Source organism: Pantherophis guttatus, chromosome 6, assembly GCF_059756535.1.
Source record: "Pantherophis guttatus breed Tessera chromosome 6, ASM5975653v1, whole genome shotgun sequence".
Lineage (NCBI taxonomy): Eukaryota > Metazoa > Chordata > Lepidosauria > Squamata > Colubridae > Pantherophis > Pantherophis guttatus.
In genome coordinates this window covers 33786531-33808969 of record NC_142068.1, presented here as the reverse complement: position 1 = coordinate 33808969, position 22439 = coordinate 33786531, and the positions used below count along the sequence as shown (strand labels likewise).

General features: G+C 36.4%; 1 protein-coding gene across 3 annotated transcripts in view; it reads left to right on the top strand.

Annotated features, from left to right (window-relative positions):
* Positions 1-13237: 13237 nt before the first annotated feature.
* ACSL3 (acyl-CoA synthetase long chain family member 3) overlaps positions 13238-22439 on the top strand; it is a 50813-nt gene continuing 41611 nt past the window's right edge. Inside the window, exons 1-2 of one of the 3 annotated variants that reach the window (XM_034439411.3) lie at positions 13238-13337; positions 17562-17619. The gene's annotated coding sequence lies outside the window, so the exon portion shown is untranslated. Of the gene's footprint in view, positions 13338-17561; positions 17620-20521; positions 20639-22439 lie in introns of those variants that run through there. The other 2 variants (XM_034439412.3, XM_034439413.2) reach the window with 2 other exon arrangements.

Genomic DNA, 22439 nt, shown 5'->3' with positions numbered 1-22439 from the left:
GACAGCTGTTACTAATCTTCTGGAAAAGAGTCTGTGAGTTTTATTTTAGGAAAAGAAGGTGTCTGTGTCTGTGTGTAAGTAATGACTTCTAAATCTTGATCTTAATTCAAACTCATTTCCACCTGCTTAAAGACTGCAAAGTCTTCTTAAAACCAGTGTCTACAAAAGATAGGCATTTGTTTTAAATAACATTGTTGGAAGAAAAATCAGGTCCGGTTCCAAGCCAAGAGAAAGATGCTGAAATAAAATGGAGGCAGGCTGCAGGAAAAAAGGTCTCCGTTTATTTGGTAGCCAGAAACGTCAGTGACCATAGCATGTTTCTGGAGTGGCTGACAAAATGGGGTTGAGAATAGGTGGGCTTTTATACATTCTTTGTGATTGAGATGCCTGCTCCTGTGCAAGAATATGTCCTTTAATATTTTAATGGCTCTTGCCAGATTCCTATGGAGTTGTATAGGGGTCATGGCTGGCTCTATAGGCAAAAGCAGAAATGCAAATTCTGGGTGTTTTGTTTGTCTGAGCTAATCTTCTTATTTCAGCTCCTTACAGCTGGTCCATCCCAGCTTTACTCAGAATTTTTATTTATTTCTCAGAAACCTGTCCAATGTGAATACATTCAAAATTGTAAAGCAACATGGTCAAAATTTGCAATTTAATATAAAATACCTGCATAAACATATCATAATTTCTAATATTATGTATGAATAAAGAGAAAGGGAGCATATGTAACTGTTAACATATTTAAGGATTAAACTGTTTTTATATTATGGTGAGCCATGGATTGTTTTAACATGGTGTATTGAATAATTCATATTGACTAGGTTCATATAACACAGTTAGCATGATTTATAAATCACAAACACTGGAGTTTTCTAACACACAATTCTTGAATTAAACATATTATAAGCTGTATTAATATAATGTGTGAAGTCAAGTGAAAAGATACCATCCTATTGTTTTACTGGTCATCTGGATTATATAAAACTCCACAACTAGGACATGATTGCAATGGCATTGTCTATTTCGTTTTGCAGAAACTGCTATTAAAAGCATACTATTTCTAATAATAGATTATAATATATAATCTATTAGGAGGAGATATATATCAGATATACTGATGGCCTTATCCTCACATTGGTCAAATCCCTTTTGAAATCTGTCCTCAATTTTTTATATAATTAAATTTTGTAATTTAAATGTGTATGGTGTAAAGATAAGTTTATTTGTAGCTGTTCTAAATCACATTATCTCACTTTTTTGGATAACCATGGGTTCTAGTATTATAAGATAGGGAGAAAAATTCTCCATGCCCCCCCCCCCCGCATAATTTTTATTCAGTACTTACATTGAATTCCTCCCTTATTATTCCCGCACCAAAATTAAAAAGTCACAAAAGCTGTGATCTTTCTTTACACAGGACTTGTGCTAACTATGCATTTTAAGGATAAAAACAGAACTGAGATTATTGGCCTCATTAATTATTTTCTTATTCTAATTCACTTTATGTTCTTAAAATATAGCTATTGTTTCTGAAATAGTTTTGTGATTGTTAAATTGTGAGGTTAATTTTAATTAAGTGCAAATTGTACTACACTGTACTAAACTTAACTGAATTTGACATTCAGGCTATTAATGATTACTAATGGTTCCCATTTCAAAACCTTATAAAATTACAGATTGTAAATGAAAATATATATAGTGGCTCACAATAATATTTTCAAATAATATCATTAAATTGAATTCCTTGGAATTCATCATCTATTTGCCATGTTACTCTGATCTAAAAGAACCATTGAACTTAGCCCAAATTCAATATTAATTGTAAAATTTTCTTTTTTCTCTAAAAAAAACATTAGGGGAATGTGGACCATCAGAAAGTAATTAGAGAAGGGTGCAACTGTTTTAATTGATGTCTTTTCATTTCTCTGCATGTGAATTTTGATTATTTTAAATTTGTTTCTTCAGATGAGGGAAAAAAGTAAGCATTTTAATAAATAATTCTGCTTTTTAATTACATTATTGGTATTGCTATTTTATTGTTCTGTTTTGAGTATTATTTCCTTCCTTCCTTCCTTCCTTCCTTCCTTCCTTCCTTCCTTCCTTCCTTCCTTCCTTCCTTCCTTCCCTCTTCCCTCCCTCCCTCCCTCCCTCCCTCCCTCCTGACTGTTAAGACTTAAGTATATCAGCAGTTATTTATCTGCAAAGTACAATGTACAATAGCAGAACCTGGGCAATATAGGATTAAATTTTCCAAACACTGAGGCATTCTGATTAAATGTTTCATATTTTTCCAATTGTAGACTTTGGAATCATCAATCAATTTTTATTTGATCATAGACCAGCAAACAGGCTTTGGAGTAATGATTTTTTTCCCCCAGTTCAACATTCTTTTTTAAAAAAGATCACATATAGTGCTCGCACATACAGAATATACAGAATAATAAAGTTGGAAGGGAACTTGGAGGTCTTCTAGTCCAATCCGCTGCTCAGTCAGGAAACCCTATACCATTTCAGACAAGTGGTTGTCCAGTCCCCACTTAAAAACTTCCTGTGTTGGAGCATAATGTACTGGTTTATATGAAAGTTTCAACCCTATGCACGCTTATGTGGAAATTTGATTTCTCAGTAATAAACATAAAATACATAGCCATTGGTAGTATTCTGAGCAGTCTGAATATTTTACTCCAAAGTAATGGATCAATACATATATTCGTGGCAGGAAAAGAATGATAGAGTTGACTTAAAAAGCCACCAACACTGATAACATATCTATTGACTATATTGATCAGAGCAGGATATTGTCTAAAGGTGATGTATTGCACATAGACCTTGATTTTACCTTGGTTAGATTTGATATGGTCATAAGACTAATGAATCAATTATTCTATATGTATCTATCATCTATTTATCTATCTATCTATCTATCTATCTATCTATCTATCTATCTATCTATCTATCTATCTATCTATTGTATTTTTTTGGAGTATAGGACGCACCCCCCCTAAAAGAGGGTGGAAATGTTGGTGCGGCTTATGCACCAAATACAGCCATTTTTGGCCTCCTGAAGCCCTGCCCCATGCATCCCATTTTTGCAAGAACGGGCCGATTTTTCGCAAAAACGGGACGCATAGAGGCTTTGGGAGGCTTGCAGAGTGCTCCTATGGGCCGGGGAGGGCAAAAATGCAATTTTGGTGAAAAACGGGCCCATTTTTCGCAAAAATGGGATGTGCAGAGAGAAAAATGGGATGTGCAGAGGGTTTGGGAGGCCTGCAGAGTGCTCCTCGGGGCCGGGGAGGGCAAAATATTTTTTTTCTTGCTTATCTCTTCGAAATCTTGGTGCGTCTTATACACCGGTGCATCTTATAGTCCAAAAAATACGGTCTGTCTGTCTGTCTGTCTGTCTGTCTGTCTGTCTGTCTGTCTATCTATCTATCTATCTATCTATCTATCTATCTATCTATCTATCATCTATCTACAATTATTTTAATTCTATATTCCTTTTATGGAACTACTTTTGCACTTTTCTTCTACCCTGAGTCTTAAGATAATCTGCTACAATGATCTTGGTGTGATTAAGCAGATCATTAAGTGCTCATGCATAATACCAAAGCAGCACTGTTTGTGAATTTTTCTGTAAGTCATATTAGTCTGTTTTATAATACATGGGTTCGTGCCTTATTATAAATCAGAAATCAATTACATTATGGTTTAATGCTTAGCATGACCTACAAACTGAGTATGACTCTAGTTACTGCCTGGGAAAGAAATTTCTTTGAACATCTTTGGGCTCTTTGAGAATATAAATGAAAGTAGATTTCATATATTATCTTAAAAGAGAGAGACAGAGGGAACCAGTAAAGTATAGCAATTAAGTTATTGGATCATCGCCTTGCAGGACAGGTTCAACTTCACTTTCTGCCAGAGAAGCTCAGGGAATGACTTCGTGTACTCATTCTCTCCCTCAGGCAAGCCAACCTCACAGCAGTGTTAATGTGGGGAAAAAGCCCTGAGGTCATAAAGGAGCAATGGAATATAAATCTCTATAAATATCTATTTTTCAGACTATATGGAGAAAAAAACAGCAAAAAATTATTCTTATCCCAAACAACACAATAAGACATGTATAAAATATCTTACTTAATAAACTTGAACAAATTTGGCTCATCATATTCAAAAGATTTTTTAAATTTGTTTTTACCTATTTGTTGATTCCTATTTTTTGAGCTAATATAGCAATCTGAACAGGCTTGGGATGCAACTAGTACACAAGTTGATTATAAAATATTTTTGTAAACTAGGGTACTAGGATTTGAGAGGAATGAGACTTTTTTTAGTTTACGTAGATAAACTGTTTTGATTTTTACATTTGATATGCAGGTGCAGATATCTAATTCATTTTCACATAGTTTATTTTGACATTGTAATTATCATTTTGACACTTTATTGTAAACTGTCATTGGAAAAATATGAAGGGGATGTCAGTAATAACAAGATAGTGTTTTCTTTCTGAAACAATAATTCCCATCAGTACCTAAAATTAGCCATTGCCTGACAAATGAGAGCTGTGGAAAATTACTTTTGTCTTAAGTGTAATCCAACATCTGCAGTCTGCCTGTAAGTCTAAAAACCTAGAGAATGAAGGAAATTAAGTTTATAAATCATATCATAAAACTTTCAATTTTTCCCCTTGTATGCTCCTGACTTATTTTTGATTCAGAATTTGAAAGCTCACCTGGAAAAACAGGTTATGCTCCAATCAGGGAATTCTTTCTGGGTTTATGTTCTATTCCATTTTAGTAATGTATTATTCTTGTACTTTTTGTGTTGAAACTTAGCAGGGTGAGGAACTGGGTTTAAAAAAACTTTAAGAGGTGCAGACAGACAACATTCCCCAAGCTATCTATGGAATTCTGGGAGTTGAACTCCACACCTCTTAAAGTTGCCAACCTTAAAAACACAGAGTTTTGTATGTGGAAACAAAGGAAGCAAAAAATCTGGAAGCTGCTCTGAAGAAATAATATGTATGATCCAGGAGTCACAATGTCCTTTCAGATCTCATCAACAAAAATAAAAAATGTGCATGCAAATTGTTCTCAAGACTGTGGATTATTCTGATCTATTCCTTGGCATGTCTTCCATATAAAAATAATCAGAACATCAGGCTTTCTCATGCATCAGTACTACCTCCCAGAAGATCTTACCAGCTGAACCTTGTTGCATTCTATGGCAGCTTTTGCAATATTAATTTCCAGACTGATGTACAATGTTGATAACACAGCTCTTCCAATGTCTTGATTCTAACAGATCTGGAGCCGGGGTGAAATCCAGCCGGTTCTGACAGGTTCTGGAGAACCGGTAGCAGAAATTTTGAGCAGTTTGGAGAACCAGTAGCGGAAATTTTGAGTAGTTCAGAGAACCGGCAAATACCACCTCTGGCTGGCCCTAGAGTGGGGTGGGAATGGAGATTTTCCAGTATCCTTCTCCTGCCATGCCCACCAAGCCACGCTCACAGAACCGGTAGTAAAAAAAATTGGATTTCACCACTGATCTGGAGGATATCTATTGGCAAAAAGCTGTTTCCTATCTGTTGCCATTAGCTGAATGTCTTACCACTGGACAGATGCTGATGCAGCTTCTCTACTATTTCGTCATAAGAGGGCTCACACAAAAGATAAGCAACAAGTTAACAAATCTTCACAAGTTAATAGGGTCAAAATGATTTCATCCTGTGGCTGCATCTGCCTTCTTGACTCTTTTGAACCTACCCTTGTGGATACTTCTGGCAAACACAAGAACCCATTAATTGGATGTGCATGGTATGAAAAGTTAAAATAAGTTTGGATAGTTTGAAGCCTCATTGCAGATATGCAGATCTAGCTAGCATGGCTAGTTAATGGTTCTTTAGCATATCACAAGAACCTAAAAGATTGGGGAAAGTTGAATATATTATGGTTGCTAAGCAGACCTGCTGGAAAGTAGGCTTTATAAGGTTTGTTGTGCACTATTGAGCACACTGATTTCAAGAAAAGTTCACAGCTTATCTGAAAATATATTTTATTTGGTCAGAGCAGTGATTCTGCTCTGGGCTTCAATGAACATTGTTAACCTAGTTTACAGTGAATTTTTATTTTATTAGATAACAGAATAACTCTTCTGGCATCAGTGCTTCAGATGCTATTGGATTTCTCTAGGTTTTGCTGGTTGAAGTCTGTAAGAGAGATTAATTACTCAAGAGTAGCAACAGACTAACTTAATATGTTGTCTGAATACAATTCTTTTAAAATATATTTTCCTTTAAAAAGTGTTTTTCTGAATTTGGGTAACTTTAAGAAGCTGCAATCTAGATTTGAAAGTTCACAAAAAGGTAACATAGTTTCCCTTGTGGAACAATATTTTATCCTCTCTGGTATATTTTCCAGGAGAAAAGATATATTGGAGGCAAAAAAAATGAATAGTTCCAAGTATTCCAAGTTGCCTAAGTTCACACAACGATCCTGAACAAGCAACGACCTGGATTTGCACAATTTTTTAGTAACCACGAACAATCATGGCTGTTCTCATCTAACTTCCTGAGGCATAAAGAAGGTTGCAGAAGGATGGTATTAAATTTTACAATAAGCAAATCTGCAGAACCAAGATGCCCCCTTAAAGAAACCTAGGCATTTGCCTAGAGCAGCGTGAGATAGGAGCAGTGGCTTGGGTGAACATTGAAAAACAGAAAAAGAGTACAGAATATCGTAACTCTTTGTTGCCATCTGAAGGTTATTAGGATTTTGCTATTTACATCTGGTACTTGTAGCATTGGTATAATCTGCTGGTACCAAGCCATCCCTAAGAGATCACTCTGAGCTACCTTTGCTGACATTTGTCCCTCAGAGTGATTAATATATGCAAGCCTTGGACACCGATGTAAGCCTTCTCCTTCAAATGAAACTACTTGCCTTTAACTGAATACTTATGATAGAAAGGGAAGCTCCATCTATCTTATGGCTCCAGCAGCTCTATTTCCCTTTGCCAGAAACAAGTAAGCTACCTTAGAGTTAATCCAATCTCAGAAATACTAGTGTCCAGAGAAAGTGAGGAGGGCCCCTCTTCTTAAAACTGAACTTTGAATCCAATTGCACTTTGTTCCTGTTCGCTGTCCCCAAGTATTTTTTTAAAAGAAGGGAAATGTTTACAACTAACAGTGATGTGGACCTTGACCCAATAGTTAAGATGTTAAAGTGCAAGAGATAGTATTTCAGTTAAAATAACTCTCCAGAGGTACAAAAGTGGAGTAAAGTTTCTAGTAAAATTCAAATGTGCTTGCTTAGTTCCAACATGCTAGGTCTGTTTCTTATGGCAATTTTGAAATCAATGTCCAATTTAGAGCATATTAAATATTTCCTTTCTTAATCTGAGTTTAAAGATTGGTGGACCATTTGGTTCAAAGCTTTGACTAAAACAAAAAACAAACACAGGATCAGTGCAGACTCTATGCAGTCGATCAACCATATGTATACTTGGGCAACTCCCATAAAATAGCAAAAGAAATAAAGACCTTGATGAAATATAAATGGAACCGCCAAACATTTCTCTTGAACAAATATTTATTTATATATTTCTGCAATTTGTCAAGCAGCTTTAACTTGTTGAAACAAATCCCTTGGCAGAATGCCTTAGCAATCTGTTCTGTCACTTGAATCAGTATCTGCAATATTACCCAATAAATGGTTTTAAATTGTAAACTTAATATAATTCCAAACAGAACCTTTTTTCAATAATATTTTGTTTCATGCTGTCTGCTTTAATTGAAAGATGCAGCCCCCCCCAAAAAGAACTCATCAGTTTTTGCTGGTTGAAGTCTGTAAAAGAGATTAATTACTCAAGAGTAGCATTTGAGGAGCTAGACTGATAGTCTTGCCTTTGTCCACCTTCTTGAAACTACTATTTGCTTTTGAGACATATGACTCTTGATCCATCCTTGTTCTTCATCTGAAATATTTTAGTTCATGCATAATATAAATCTTGAGTATAAAAAATGCAGGTGCTTTCATTTGGATTCCTTCATAGAGCTTGGCCTTTGTTTTGATAGTCTAAACCAGGGGTGTCAAAACAGAGGTGAAATGCTCTCGGTTTTGGACTGGATCGGGTGATCTGGTAGTGATTGTGGCAGGTGGTTTGGAAAACTGGTAGTGATGGTGGCGTGAGGCTCCACCCACCTGCCCGGGTGTCGTTACTTCCTGCTTTTAAAAGGTTAAAAAAAGGCTCTGACGATCGCGCGCCACAGCTGTGATCATCAGAGCCTTTTTTTACCTTTTAAAAGCATTTTCACAACCTATTCGCCCAAATAGGTTGTAAAAAAATGCTTTAAAAAGTAAACAAAAAAAAAAGTTGGCCATGCCCACCCAGTCACATTACACCCCCATCAAGCCACGCCCACAGAACCAGTAGTAACAAATTTTACATTTCACCACTATGTCAAACTCTCAGTCTGTGGGCCGGATGCGTCATATGCTGCCCATGCCCACCCCCCGTTTAGCGAAGAGAGAAGTCATCACTATACATCATGTGACATGAGTTTGACACCCCTGATCTAAACGGTCTCTTCCAACTCTTTTTAACTAAATTGTCTCTTTCAAATTTAATCAAAGGCTCAATGCATTTAATTTTGCATATATATAAATGATATTTTCAAGTAAGTAAAAGATGTATGTCTAACACAGCCTCATGATCCATATGATTTAAATCAAACTACATGTGATGTAGTTTGATGTAAAAATGAATTGCTTAATTTTAGGAAAAAAGTAATCAGACACTTCTAATCTGCATGGAGGTCTCACTGGGTCAACTCTACCATTAAGCAAAAAGAGATGGCCATTACAAGCATCAAGTTTGAGAGTCCCATGAAACTGCAGCATCTTTTCAATTATTTGTTTCAGTTATTACATACAGTGAGTAATGTTGGGAAATGGGAGAAGCATCTGTCTCATTGTCTACATAACTGGATTGACTTTGGGAAGCCAGGCATCTTGATTAGGGAAGAGCAGCACTCTGTTTTACCCCATGCTTTGCAGAACTGTCCCATCACTGAGAACTCCGATCAGTTTGCTTTTAAAAAGTATTCTCCTTTGGGATGTTTTGCTTCTCCTATGTGCTACTGATTGCAAATATCACTTTGGGAGAAAAAGAGCAACAGATGAAATACAGAGCGCTATTATAGGCTTCTAATCCAGATTGGAAGCTATGCTGATGTGGTCTCCTCCTGCTTTCTCTTCATAATCAAAAAGGTGAATCTGAATGTGCCTGTTTAAACATATGACAATGCATGCAATTTAGCCTTCAGAAGCCATACAAAGCATTGTTCTTATGCCAGTTTAGATTAAGACCTAAACATGAGTCAGTATGGAGAATGAAATAGGAGTGACTAATGCTACCTACCTAATTACATTTGACTAAATGTAATCCTGCATGGTACGCTCTTGAAGAATTGCAAAATATGCACTCTAGGCCAGGCTATCTTTGAATAATAGAATAACAGTTGATAAGGACCTTGCAGGTCTTCTAGTCCAATCCACTGCTCAAGCAGGAAACCCTATACCATTTCAGACAAATTATTGTCCAATCTTTTCTTAAAAATCTCTAGCGTTGGAGCACAACTTCTGAAGGCAAGTTGTTCTATTGATTTCTGTCAGGAAATTCCTCCTCATTTCTAGCTTGGTTCTTTTCTTGATCACCTTCAGGTGTTTTAGAGAATAGGTTGACTTCCTCCTCTTTATGGCAGCTCTTTAGATATTGGAACATTAGTATGATGTTACCCTTAGTCCTTTTCATTAAATTAAACATATCCAATTCCTGCAACTGTTTTTCATATTTTAGTCTCCAGTGCCTTAAACATCTTTATTACTCTTCCCTGGAGTCCCAACATCTTTTTTATATTGTTGTGATAAAAACTTGGTGTAATATTCCAAGTGAATCTTACCAAGGCATTATAAAGTGGTATCATTTCATGTTATATCCCTATGTTAATGAAGCCTAGGACTATGTTGGGTTTTTTGGCAGCTGCAGGAGACTGCTGGTACATATTTTAAGTGATCGTCCACTAGGATTCCAAGATTCTTCTCACAGTTACTACTATTGAACAATGGAGTTGCCAGACTCAATTGTGATTGTTATACTAGGATTACCTGTAGTTTGTCAAAGAATCACTCTCAGAACCCTCTGAGACAAAGAAATGGTTGTTCCTCAGTTCTAAAAGCTGTCTGACTGAGTGAAGATTTCCCTAATCCTAGTCTAGCCCCTTATGGAAATTTAATATGTGAGTCCACAGTTGTTATTATACCATTCCCATCAGCCCTACAATGGTGAGAATTTATGGGATTTGCAGTTTTGCTGGGTTACTTGCTACTGACTTCTGCTTCAAAGGATAACCAACCATGACCTCCATTTGCCCACCACTGATATAACTAATAATCCAGGATTATGTTGCTCTTCAAAACATGCAAATTTTCCATATTTACCAATTTAGTCTCTATTTTGTCTTTCCCTGTGACTAACACATTTGTAAAATATTTGCATTAAAAATTGCAACCAGTCCATTTTAGAAGACATTCTACGATATATCCTCTTGCCAGGATTGCAGTGGCATCTCTGTTGGGCAGGTTACTGGGGAAACCTTTGCTGACTTCTCCAGTAGCCACGTTACATGTACACAAACTAGTGGTAATGATGATTAATAGTATTGTCAGAATGGCCTCACTTAAGACTTACTTGACCTGTTGACTTTGCCCTGTCTGTTCATTTCTTTCCTATCTGTTGACTTTACTCTGTCTGCTGATTTTACCCTGATTGCTGTCACACATTAACACTTTTTTTACTACTGTTGTTGCAATGTTTTCTCTCCTCCCCAATATAGAGAAAAAACTAATAATTTAATAAAAATGAGAATAGAATGCCCTTAACAATAATAGAAATAGAAAAGAAAGTGATCCATTCTAATTGCTTATACAATAGAAAATCTTGCAATTGCAACTTTCCTGACTGATATTCAGGCTTTTCTTTAAGTGTTTCAGTTCTGATGATTCTTAAAATCTCACTAAAGACTATCAAAAGAGATAAAGAAAGCAGTTGCATTTCCACATACAGTAGTCCTCAACTTAAAATTACAATTGACCCCAAATTTCCATTCTTAAACAAGGCAGTTAAGTGAGTTTTGCCTCATTTTAAACCTTTTTTTCTCTCTACAGTTAAGCAAATTACTGCAGTTATTACATGAATCATTTGGTCATTAAAGGGATGGGGCTTCCCCCACTGACTTTGTGATTGACTGGGAAAGTTACGAATGGAGACCACATGACTTCAGGAAAGTGCTATGACAAAATCACCATCAATTAATTGTATAAGTCAATTTATACAATTTACATCCTGTGATAATTTTAATGCCATCAAACAATGCCTACCTATCTCAGGTCCTTGAGAAAGGCTCAGTAGGTAGATAAAAATACCAAATCCAGTCTAAACATCTGGCTAAATGTGTGACCAACCATAATAATATAATCATAATAAACATAAATAAAACGTAACAAATAAAATAATAAAAAGTGGATTTTGGCGATCATGAGGATATATCCGAAGAACCAAATCTTCCTTTCTTATGTGTAACACAGGGTGAAGTATTGTATATGTTGTTTGTAATGTTATTTTAAAAAAAATTAATAAAAAATTTAAAACTAAAAAAAATAAATAAAACGTAACAAAACCAAATAAAATATAAGTAACAGAAAAATAAATTAAAAGTGGCAATGACAAATTATTTCAGATATCTTTTTGGACAAGTTCTGCATAAGCAGCTTATGGAACCTCAAAAGGATTGTTGCAAATATTAATTCTAATGGAAAGTATTTCTCAGCAGCTGAGAAACAGTACACATGGCCTCACTTGCCCTTACTTCACAAGACTCTAATATGGTTAAAAGCTTCTCCTTCCAAGAACAAGATATTGGGCCAGATGAGTTAGTAGAAGATGGACCTGGGGCTGTATACGTTAATACCAGCATTTTAAATTGAGTTGGAAATGGGGAGGGATTGAAACACAGGAATAATCTAATATTCACCAGTACCTGAAATGGTTCCCAAAAGTCATTTTCCTTAGCACCAAGTCCTTAAATGCCTACTCCCATCTCCGCAATCATTTCCAAAAAGGGAAAGCTGTACAATAGTTATCAAATATGGCTAGATTGGACACACAACACTGTCTCTTTCAAGATTGCAAGCTCTTGTCATAAAGAGTCACTGATAATTTCCTGAACCCAACTAATTACACCTGCCTTCTATGCCCTAAAGGAGACAAGAAGAGCAGGGATCAAGAGCACAGGTGAACTTCCAGTCATACTGCCTTAGAAAGTTCCATTTTAAATCTTCCATTTGCTATACTGTATACATTTTACAGGGTTTATTTAAATCAAATGCGCAACAAGCAGTCAAAGGCGGGAGACAAATGTTTTCCGATTTAACACTACAGTGTATTTTATATTCTCCTTTTAAATCGGCTAAATACAAACGTTTGAGTTCTCCCGGCGTCATTCATGATTTCGTCCTACAGCGGCAGCACGAACGTGAGAGGCCAGGAAGCCCCACTACCTATATTTTTAAATCTTTGTTTAGCCTCGGAAGTTAAATTACTAAAACCAAGTAACCAATATGGATCTGCATAATAAATCGCCTTGACATTATCAGGTGGCCTGAGAACAAGACCGTGAAACGTTGGCGAGGCTAATAACGGTGGCAACAATGCTGTGTAATTCTATCAGTTGGGCAGCGCCTGAGCAGTGGACACGCTGGCGTTCCATTTGCAAAGCATAATATATGGTATTTCCAGGCAGCTTCCTCCTTCTGCTTTCCTTCAGCCTCTGCCGCTGGAGCTACTTCAACGGGTCTATTGTGTCACCACCATCAGCCTCCGCTGCTGCTTTCCTCCAGCGCCCGTGACCCTACGCAAAAAGTGACCGAGAGTAACCCTTGCGCTGTTCTCTCCCGCGCGCGTGCTTCCCCCACCTCTCACCAACACAACCGTTTTTAGAACGTAATAGAGCCAGCCCCTCGCGCGCCACCCTGCGCGAACCAATGAGGATTCGCTGCCGCGGCATACAGAATGAGGATGGTCGGCGGCGGCGATTGTGAGGTGCGCCAGCTCGAGGCGGAAGGAGGGGGAGGGGGAGGCTCATCACGGAGACTTGGGCCTTGTTCATTGGCTCGGCGGGGCTGGTCCGCCCAAGGCTGGAGTTAACGCGTCGCCCGCAGAGGGGGCTCCCGGCACACACGAGGAGCGTCGCTTTACCAGCTTCCCCTCTGGCCGCAGTGGTGAGTTCGGCAGAGCCGACGGGAGCCGGGAAAGGGGACGGAGTGTTTGTGGAGGGAAGAGCGGGTGGGTTTGGAAGACGAGGGCCCCTTTTAGGATCGCGTTGGGGAGTCTCCCAGGCTGTGGCAGAGCAAGCGAGGAAGGAAGGAAGCAAGACAGTCCTTTCTTAAAGAGGAGCGGGATCAGGGCCGGCCCAGCACGGGCTTGAGGAAGACACCCGGAGGTGCCTGTGGGAAGCAGCCGAAAGGCTTTGGAGCCCAGCATCAGACCCGAGAGGCCTGCTGCATAGTTGCAGAATTTATTAAGAGGGTTAATCCTGCACGATTTTATACCAAGATACTCGTATGCAATTCGTCTTCCCGCTTCCACAGAAACCCGGGTTAGGCCGGTAAAGGCTGCAACTCGGTGTAAGCTTACCGGCGAGTAAGTCGCGTACGCGGTGAAGTGGCGAGCTCGTTTTTGAATAAATGTTTCTGGCTGTCTTGTGTATCTTACCTTGTCCTAACCTGCCTCAAGAATGTTCATAGTTGCATATGATAAATGGTACTTTCTTGCCACATGTGCAAATTTTAAGCATTATTCACTCAGATGATGCTTTCTTGAGTTGATCCTTGAAGTGTCATCCTGTGCATATTGATTCAAAGTAAGCTCCATTAATATCAGCTACTTTCCTTGGTAGTAGTAGAAAGTAGGCTTAAGGTCAGATTGCCAATTACCTCATACGATTTCACAATTTTTTATGCATAAGTTAATTAAAGAATTCTGTAATTTTTAACACTGCATTCATATGTGATTGTTCGTTCCTATTTATATAATCAATTGTGAATATAGAAAAGTAGGACTTGCTCTCTTCATCCAAATAGCATATGAGCATTTATGCACTTGTGCCAGTTCTATTCTTACTACCACTACTGCAAACTAGCATCACTGATATGAGCACACATGGGATTACATGGCCAGAATCCAGAACTGCTTTAGAGTAGTTAGGAGAAACAGTTAAATCAATTTAAGATACAATATGATAGTAAATGGTATCACTGCAGTAGGTATATAAAGTATTTTAGAAGAATAAGAACTTTTTTTTTGGAATTTTCTCAAATTCAACTTTGAGACTCCAATACATTTTTACAGCCAAAAAATAAAAGTAGAGGGTCATATTAATTATTTTTTGCTGTGGCTAGTTGTAAACCTATTCATAAAACCAATATTAACTTATGACTGGGGAACTGTGGTCATTTCATTGGTGTTTTAGTGCCTCTGTTTGATTTTACACAGAGGCTTCTAGGAAAAAAAATAATAGTGAATAATTTTCTCTGTCAGTATAACAAAGCCAATATTATGTAGCTGAAAATACTGATAGTAAACTATTTTTGGAAATATTTAATTAGGTAATCACTTATAACTTTCAGCAGTGGCTTCTAAGGTATAAAGAATTTTCTGAATATCCTCTTGGCTAGATGATTCTAACCATCTTGCGATACTTGTCTGACAGGTTTCTTTAAAAAGTTTGCCATCAATTTTGGATCATTGATCTGTAGATTCTTGTAAACATCAGGAATATGCAACATATGGCCAACAGAGCCTTACTTTTTTCAGAATTGTACAACAACATATACATTTGATCTGTATCATCAGTGTCATTCTATAGATATGTTGCATTTCCAGCATGATGGTTAGCTTCATCTGAGTTCTTCATGGTCATGTTAACATTCTGATGAAGAAGAAATCTTCAGCATTAAGATATATATAAAACCTGAGGCTCTGTTCCTGAATTGCTGCATTATTTTCAGAGTTTCAGATTCATGTCATCTGAATTCAAAATGAAACTTTTGGATCACTTTGCTATAATTGAGATACTGGAATCAGAAAGTATGCACCAATATTTGCTTAGAATTTAATTGCATCTCTTTTATATTAGCATGTATCTTATGCTCAATAAATAATTCTGGTGAATCTACATACAAATAAGTGATTGCTGTTTCTGATCTCAAATGAGTCTTTTAATATCCATTCATCATAGAGCTTTTGAAGGCATGGTTTTTACAGCCTAATTCTCTTAATTCTTCATTTGATTAGGATTTTCCTTTCTGATTTTTTATTCTTGATGTATTATCTAACTCAGGGGTCCCCAACCCCCAGTCTGTGGACCGGCATATCAAGAACAGGGTTGCACAAACAAGTGAAGCCCCATCCCCGGAATACAGGTAGCACAGAAAACCATGCCTCCTTCTGATCCGCAGAAAAATCTTTCTCCACGGAACCGGTCCCTGGTGCTTAAAAGATTGAATGCCACTGATCTAACTATTCACTTTTAGAAATGCTATTCATGTTAAGGAATTTATTTTTTAAAAATGCTTATTTTTAAGAGAATCAACAAGATTCAAAAAATTTTTTTTTAAAAAAAAACCTTCCAAAAGGATTCTTTTATTGGATGGCCATAATAAAAGCAGAAAAGGAATGATGTAAAAAGCAGAAAAGGAATGATGTAAATCTACCTCATCCAGCTGCTCTATATGCAAAAAGAACATATTCCTAGACTGGGAGTCTTGCAGACAATCACCCTATCACTTTCCATATGGGCTGCTGTAATATGTTCTACATGGGGCTGTGGAGGAAGACGATTTAGAAATTTGTTGGTCCAGAATGTGTGGGCCATGATGGGGCATACCACGTTATGCCCATATGATGCCTCTGCTCCATGACTTGTAGTAGTTGCCTTCTAGCATCCAGGTACAATTCAAAGTGTTGGTTACCACCCATAAAGACTTTCATGGCATAGGCCTGACTATCTGAAGAACCATTTCTCTGATGGTTTCTGCCCCATCCTGGATAATTATACAGAATAAGAATGGTCATATTTAATAAATACTCAGGTTATCACTAGGACTTTTCTACAGGTACCCATTTAAGTAAATAATAAGATATAAGCGTAGGTAATAAATATAGCAGCTCTTTCAAACTACACATTTAATCCTAATAGTATAATTATAGTACTACACTATATATTTTGAATTTTCTAAAGCAAGAAATTAATATTATGAGAAAATTGATAATTATCGTAGTTGAAAAAGAGACACATTGCAAACAGGCCTTTTCTATTCATATCAGAAATAATAGACTAGGTAAACTACCATACATACATGTTTATAAGCCCATCAGTGTATAAACCAACCCTTGAATTTTTGACCATGATATTGTAAAAAACATATCACCCATGGATAAACTGGTTCTTAAGATTTTTATATCCTTTAGTATTCACTATTGGGTAATCCATGGGTTTCCATTTTTCACGTATTTTGGTTAAAAATTTGACTGTCAGCTTATCCTCAGTTGGGCATATTCACAAGTATATACAAGTTATATAGGTAGTTTTAAAAAGTATTAAAGTATGTACTCCTGGATAACCCTTTCTATGTATAAGGAAATTAATTTAACAGGTCAAACCTAATTTTGGCACCTAAAATTCTTGTTTTATTTACAAGTATATACAGTATGGTAGGTTTATCCTCTAGCTTTAAATTACAAAATCCATTCTACTCAAGCCAGAAGTTGTGGACATGCTAGTTGTCAGCAATGGTAGTTAAATGCATTTCAATGTTATCTTTTTCAGAGAGGCAAACACTGGGCCCAAACATTATATAACAAATTAGCAGTGGTTGGACTTGTGTAACATATAACATAAAACAAAGCCCATGATGCATTAGGGGTACATATAAACCTAATTTGATACTCCTGTGGTGTATAACTTTGATATACTGGTGTATGTATGTATGTATACAAACACACACACACACACACACACACACACACACCTATATCTATATATACCCTGTTTCCCCCCAAATAAGACATCCCCTGATATTAAGCCCAATCAAGCTTTTGAGCGCATGGCAATAAGGCCAAATGCTTATTTCAGGGTTCAAAAAAAATATAAGACGGTCTTATTTTGGGGAAAACACGGTATATTTCTACTAGTAAAAGCATTTCTGTTTTGAAAACATGCATGCCTCTAAGAAATTATTCTTTGCCCCAGACGGTAGTCCTCTGTGTGCCCTTTTTCTACTGCATTTGTCCTTCAGTTGGGTTTAGCATGGAAATACTGTTGGAGGAACTCAATGAGTGCATTGGAATTTCTTCCAAATGCTTTCTGAATTGGATTAATTGTTTATAACAATGTTTTCAACTTTATGTCTATGAAAACACTAAACATCAATTTGTCCATGCAGGAATATCTGTGTAGCTCAGTGGATTCTCTGAAGAACTCTATTGGTGATCCTCAATAAGGTACTTATATTTAAGACATGCAGAAATAGTGTATGTGAAGCACACTTTGCTAGTCAATGGCCAAAGTAATAATTACAAATGACTGTTTGAGGCATACCTTCCCCAAACAGAAAGAAGTCCATTAGAGGCAAAAGACTCACTAGCCTCAATTTGGTATACTGAGATAAAATGATTGAATTATTCAGCAGATGTTTTTTGGGCTTTGTGATTGGAGGAGCCTATGAAAGATTTAGAGACAAAATAAAATAAGATTTTGTTCTAGTTAGATTTATGTGTTACTTGGATATGTCATTAAAAATAATTAAAATGTTGGAATGTTTATTTGGAACTTAGACTACTTGGGCCTGGTATTCATAGACAAGCTGAAGACAAGCTGCTTCCCTTCACTAGCAGTAAGAAAATTGGTTTGAAGTATTTTCTACTTAGATAGAATTATCACCTTATATTGATAGGTACTCCAAATGTTAAATGTTGCAGACTTGAATTATTTTTCATTTTATTCGCATCTCATGATACCTCTCCAAAAGCTGTCATTTCATTTGGTTAATAGGAAGAATGATAATCACATTAATTCAGTGCTTACTCGAATAAGTTTTTAGCCTAATTCAGTCTAAGAATTGCCCCTTTAAGAATGTGCAATCTAAATTCTTAAGGACCATATTCCAAGTCCCATGATGTGTTCCTAATCTGGTCTTGAGCCATGGGGCTAGTGTAAACAAATTGAAATTCGTATTTACATTCCCTCAATGGTTGCATATATCCCTCTTCCCCGTAAGATTGACACCTGTGATTTTAAGTAATGACTTTATTTCATTTTGAGGTAGGATATTGTGTGAGAAATTGAAGTGTTGTGTTCTCTCACTATAAAGATATAGTGGAACTAGTCCATCATAAAAAAAATTAGTCTAAATTATGCTGGATCCTTATGATAGTGTTCCAAGTGCTCATATATGCTGCTTAATCTAGACATTCAGATTTAATGGCAATGGTATTTCATCTTTCCAATTCCCTGCAATTCTGTTTTAAAAAGAGCTAATATTAAGGCCTGCAGCTGGTTAGCCGGCTGGTTGCTGGCAGAATGCTGAGCTAAAAAAACTCCACTTGTCTGAAACAACATTTCAAGAACAATTGCACTGAATGAACCTTTGCAATCTTTGAGTTGTAATCCTTGGGAGAACTGCAGCAGTTTGGAAAAGATAGGCAAATATACTTTGTAGTTTACTTGTAATCAATAATGGATGTTTAACATTTGCAAAAACTTAAAATGATTTTATTCAGAAAATTTATACAGCTGCCTATTTTTAGTACATAATTCTGTGCAGGAATCATACAAAGACAATATGAACATCTATGTCCCATTACAATAATGCAGTCCAAGGAAAATGTAAGAAGTGAGGCACCATATGAAAATTCTAGAAGATACACAGTTCAGATATTGTGCTCTGCTAACATCCTGACCCCAGCAGCACAATTTTATATTTTGCTTAAGTGTGACAATATGATTGCCAGTAAAGCAAATACACAGTAATATTTTATATATTCATTTTACTGAGAAATTAAATGATTATGCAAAAGCTGGAACATACTGCTATTTTTTTGTATTATATAGATTTTGCCTGATAAAAAAGTTAAAACGCAACTGAAAGCCATAGGAGCTTTCCATGAAGTGGATTTTATAATAGTGTAATAAAATTAAAAGTGTCACTGGTAATTTCGTGTCTTCCAGTTTATGTGGGCAGCTTTTATTCAATACCATTATTTGATTTCAAAGTAGAATGCATATTTTCCATCTCTTCAAAATTCTATTGATAGATTAGAAGGTTCTTTTTTCACTAGCCTGCCCAACAGTAACATTAAAACAGCTTGTTTATTCTAATACATCCCATTATTTATAAGAATAAACTTCAAAGAATCTGAAACATGCTGTCAAGTTGTGTTAACATCCTAGTTTGTCTTCCATAAGTTTATTGCACAACCATATTTTCATCTTCAGTTCTGAAGTTTACAGACTGCCTTAAGATTGCTGATTATTAGCTACTATGTAGTTGAATAATGGATTTCAATGAGACAGTGCACAGGATTGCAATTTAACCTTTTTGTATGGCACAATATGATTAGTGAGAACATTTGAAAATGATTTAAGAAAGTTTCAACATAACAACTTGAACATATAATTAATGTATGTTTAATGTTATAATTAAGGGTTTAATCTGTTTAGTTGAAAGTTGTTTATTGAAATTATTAATAGGCTATATAATAGCTCTTTGTAGCTGCCTAATAAAAAGATTTAAAAACCTTCCAATATCACTACAAAGCTTAATTCAGAAAATTATGAAAAGACAGGTTTTAAAACAAACTGATTGAAAGTCTGTACCGTATCAGTCAGCATAAATAAAAGTTTGGAGAATGGGAGCTGCAGTACAAAAAAAACCTGAAGGGCACTAGGTTGATTAAATACACTAGGTCAGGTTTTCCAAACTGCTGATACTTGCAACACTGCATTTCTGTTCAAAAAACAAAACAGAACACTTCGCCAAATTTGTAATTCTTCAAAGGAGAAATATTCCCTCCGCCCAAAAAAAGACTCCAGCACAAATCTCTTTTCAACACTAAAGCTGCCTTACTTATCTTTAATAGAGAAGTGCTGTAGCCGCGCTTGAAAGCTGGGTTTGTTATCAGTACCTGAATCTTCCGCCGGGGGCGCTTCTAGTGCTTGAGCCGAGCAACCGGCCGATATGTCTTGGCTTGGAGCCGCGCGAGGAACGGGCTGCTACTTGGCCGCCTTCGCGTGAGTCAGAAGTGGGGGCCGGGGAGAAAAGTTACTAGTATGGAATCGCGTCACAAGGCGGATTTTCCGTTTCCACGGCAACCCCTCTTCGGAGGCTGCGCTTAACCCCAAGGTAGAGGAAATAGATGGCTGGGAGCCTGCCTGAGAAAACGGAGGGTGGGAAGGGCTACCCGGTGGATGGGAGGAAAGCGGGAAAAACTTGCCTCCCTCCTGCCCACCGGGGGCTCTCAGGTAAAGTTTACCCATAAGCAGAGAGCTGGAGTTAAAAAAAAACCCGATATGAATCTGAAAGGTGCTGGATAGTAGCCACTTCTCACCCTCTTGCACCACATTGGCTCCGAGGAAACACGATAGATATATATAAACAATAGATTGCAAGAAAGCTGACTAGTTTGAATTGTGCTATTAAAAAAAAGAGCACTAGAGGGCGGTTGTTTTCTCTGAATGTACTTTAATTCACAGTATAAACTTTCCCTATTAACCATTGACTCGTGTTAATCCTGGAAATTTAAAGAATAAATATAGGGAAGATTTTAAAACATTTACAGAAAAGCATCCCTCCTCTGATCCCTTATTTTTTGTTTTTGATAACTTACTAGCATGCTGCCCCTGGACATGTTTCCCTTTTATTATCCAGTGAAGACTAACCATTTTTATGTTTAAACCCATTTGGGTTCAAAAATTCACATTTTTAGTTGCTTGTTCTTGATAGCAGCCTACCATGACTGCAATGAGATTTAATATTGTGGAGTATCACAATGAACAGTGGAGTTGGATGTTATTAAACTTGTTTTTTTTTATATTACATCTGTTAAATCAGATATGTTTAATTTTTGGACAACAGACATGTTTGCTGATTTAAGTTGTAGCAACAGTTATTGTGATTTTATTTTTTAAGTTCTATACTGCCACTGAATAGTGATCAGATGTAGTCAATAGATAACATTTTGTGCCTTCAAGTCAATGTTAACTCCTACTGATTGCTTGGATTAGTCCCTGCACTTTTCTTACAAAATTTCAGAAGTGCTTTGCTATTTACTTTTTCTTAGGGCTCAGACAAGCAGTTGGCCCAAAGTCATCCAGCTGGCTTTGTGCTGAAGATAGGACTGGAATTAGTCTCTTAAGTTTCTAGCCTGATACCTTAAGCACTACCCAAGTCAGCTCTCAATATATTACTACATTAAGCTATATTTAATACATTTTTGTAAGATATATTTGACATAATAGAGCTGAATTGGATTCCTTTAAAGTGCATTTAATACTGTTTATTAAACCCTAGATCTAAATCTAACCCTAGATTTTTTTTTCAATTTACTAATTAAGATATAATTACAAGGTTTTTTTTTTTACCACATTCCAAATAAGAAAATGTGCACTTCCATATAATATGCTAAATAATGACTAGTAATATATATATAGAACTCTTAAAGTATATCATAATGTGTTTCCCTTTGATCTTTACATGCATTAATGTTTGGTCTGCATTTAATCATTAGAAACCATAACTACAACTTTTTTTCAAAAATATCATTTTAAACATATGGTTTTTAAGAAGATGGGGAATTGTTTTAGCATTTTGAACACCTTCCAGAAATGTGCAACCTGATCCAACATGTTTCTACCATAATGTTCTGGGATAGTAAGGCCAGCAGTTTTCCAGCACTGTCCTACAAGATGTCCTTGGAAATTTACAAAATAGCCCAAAAAGTGGAAGTCTATTTCTAGTATAGATATATTAATACATAGATTATTATAAGTAACATAATTAGCTATCTTAGTGACATGCATGTTATATATTATGATGTTTGTGTGTCTATATTTTTCTTGACTGTACACCGCCTTGAGTCCTACGGGAGAAAGGCGGTATAGAAATATAATTAATTAATAAATAAATAAATAAATAAATAAATAAATAAATAAATAAATATTAATTTATACAGAGCATGTAAGGCCATTATACAATCAAGCAGATTTGAGCAGTTCTAAACCCCCTTAACCATTCATTTAACCCAGTGGTTCCCAACCTTTCTTT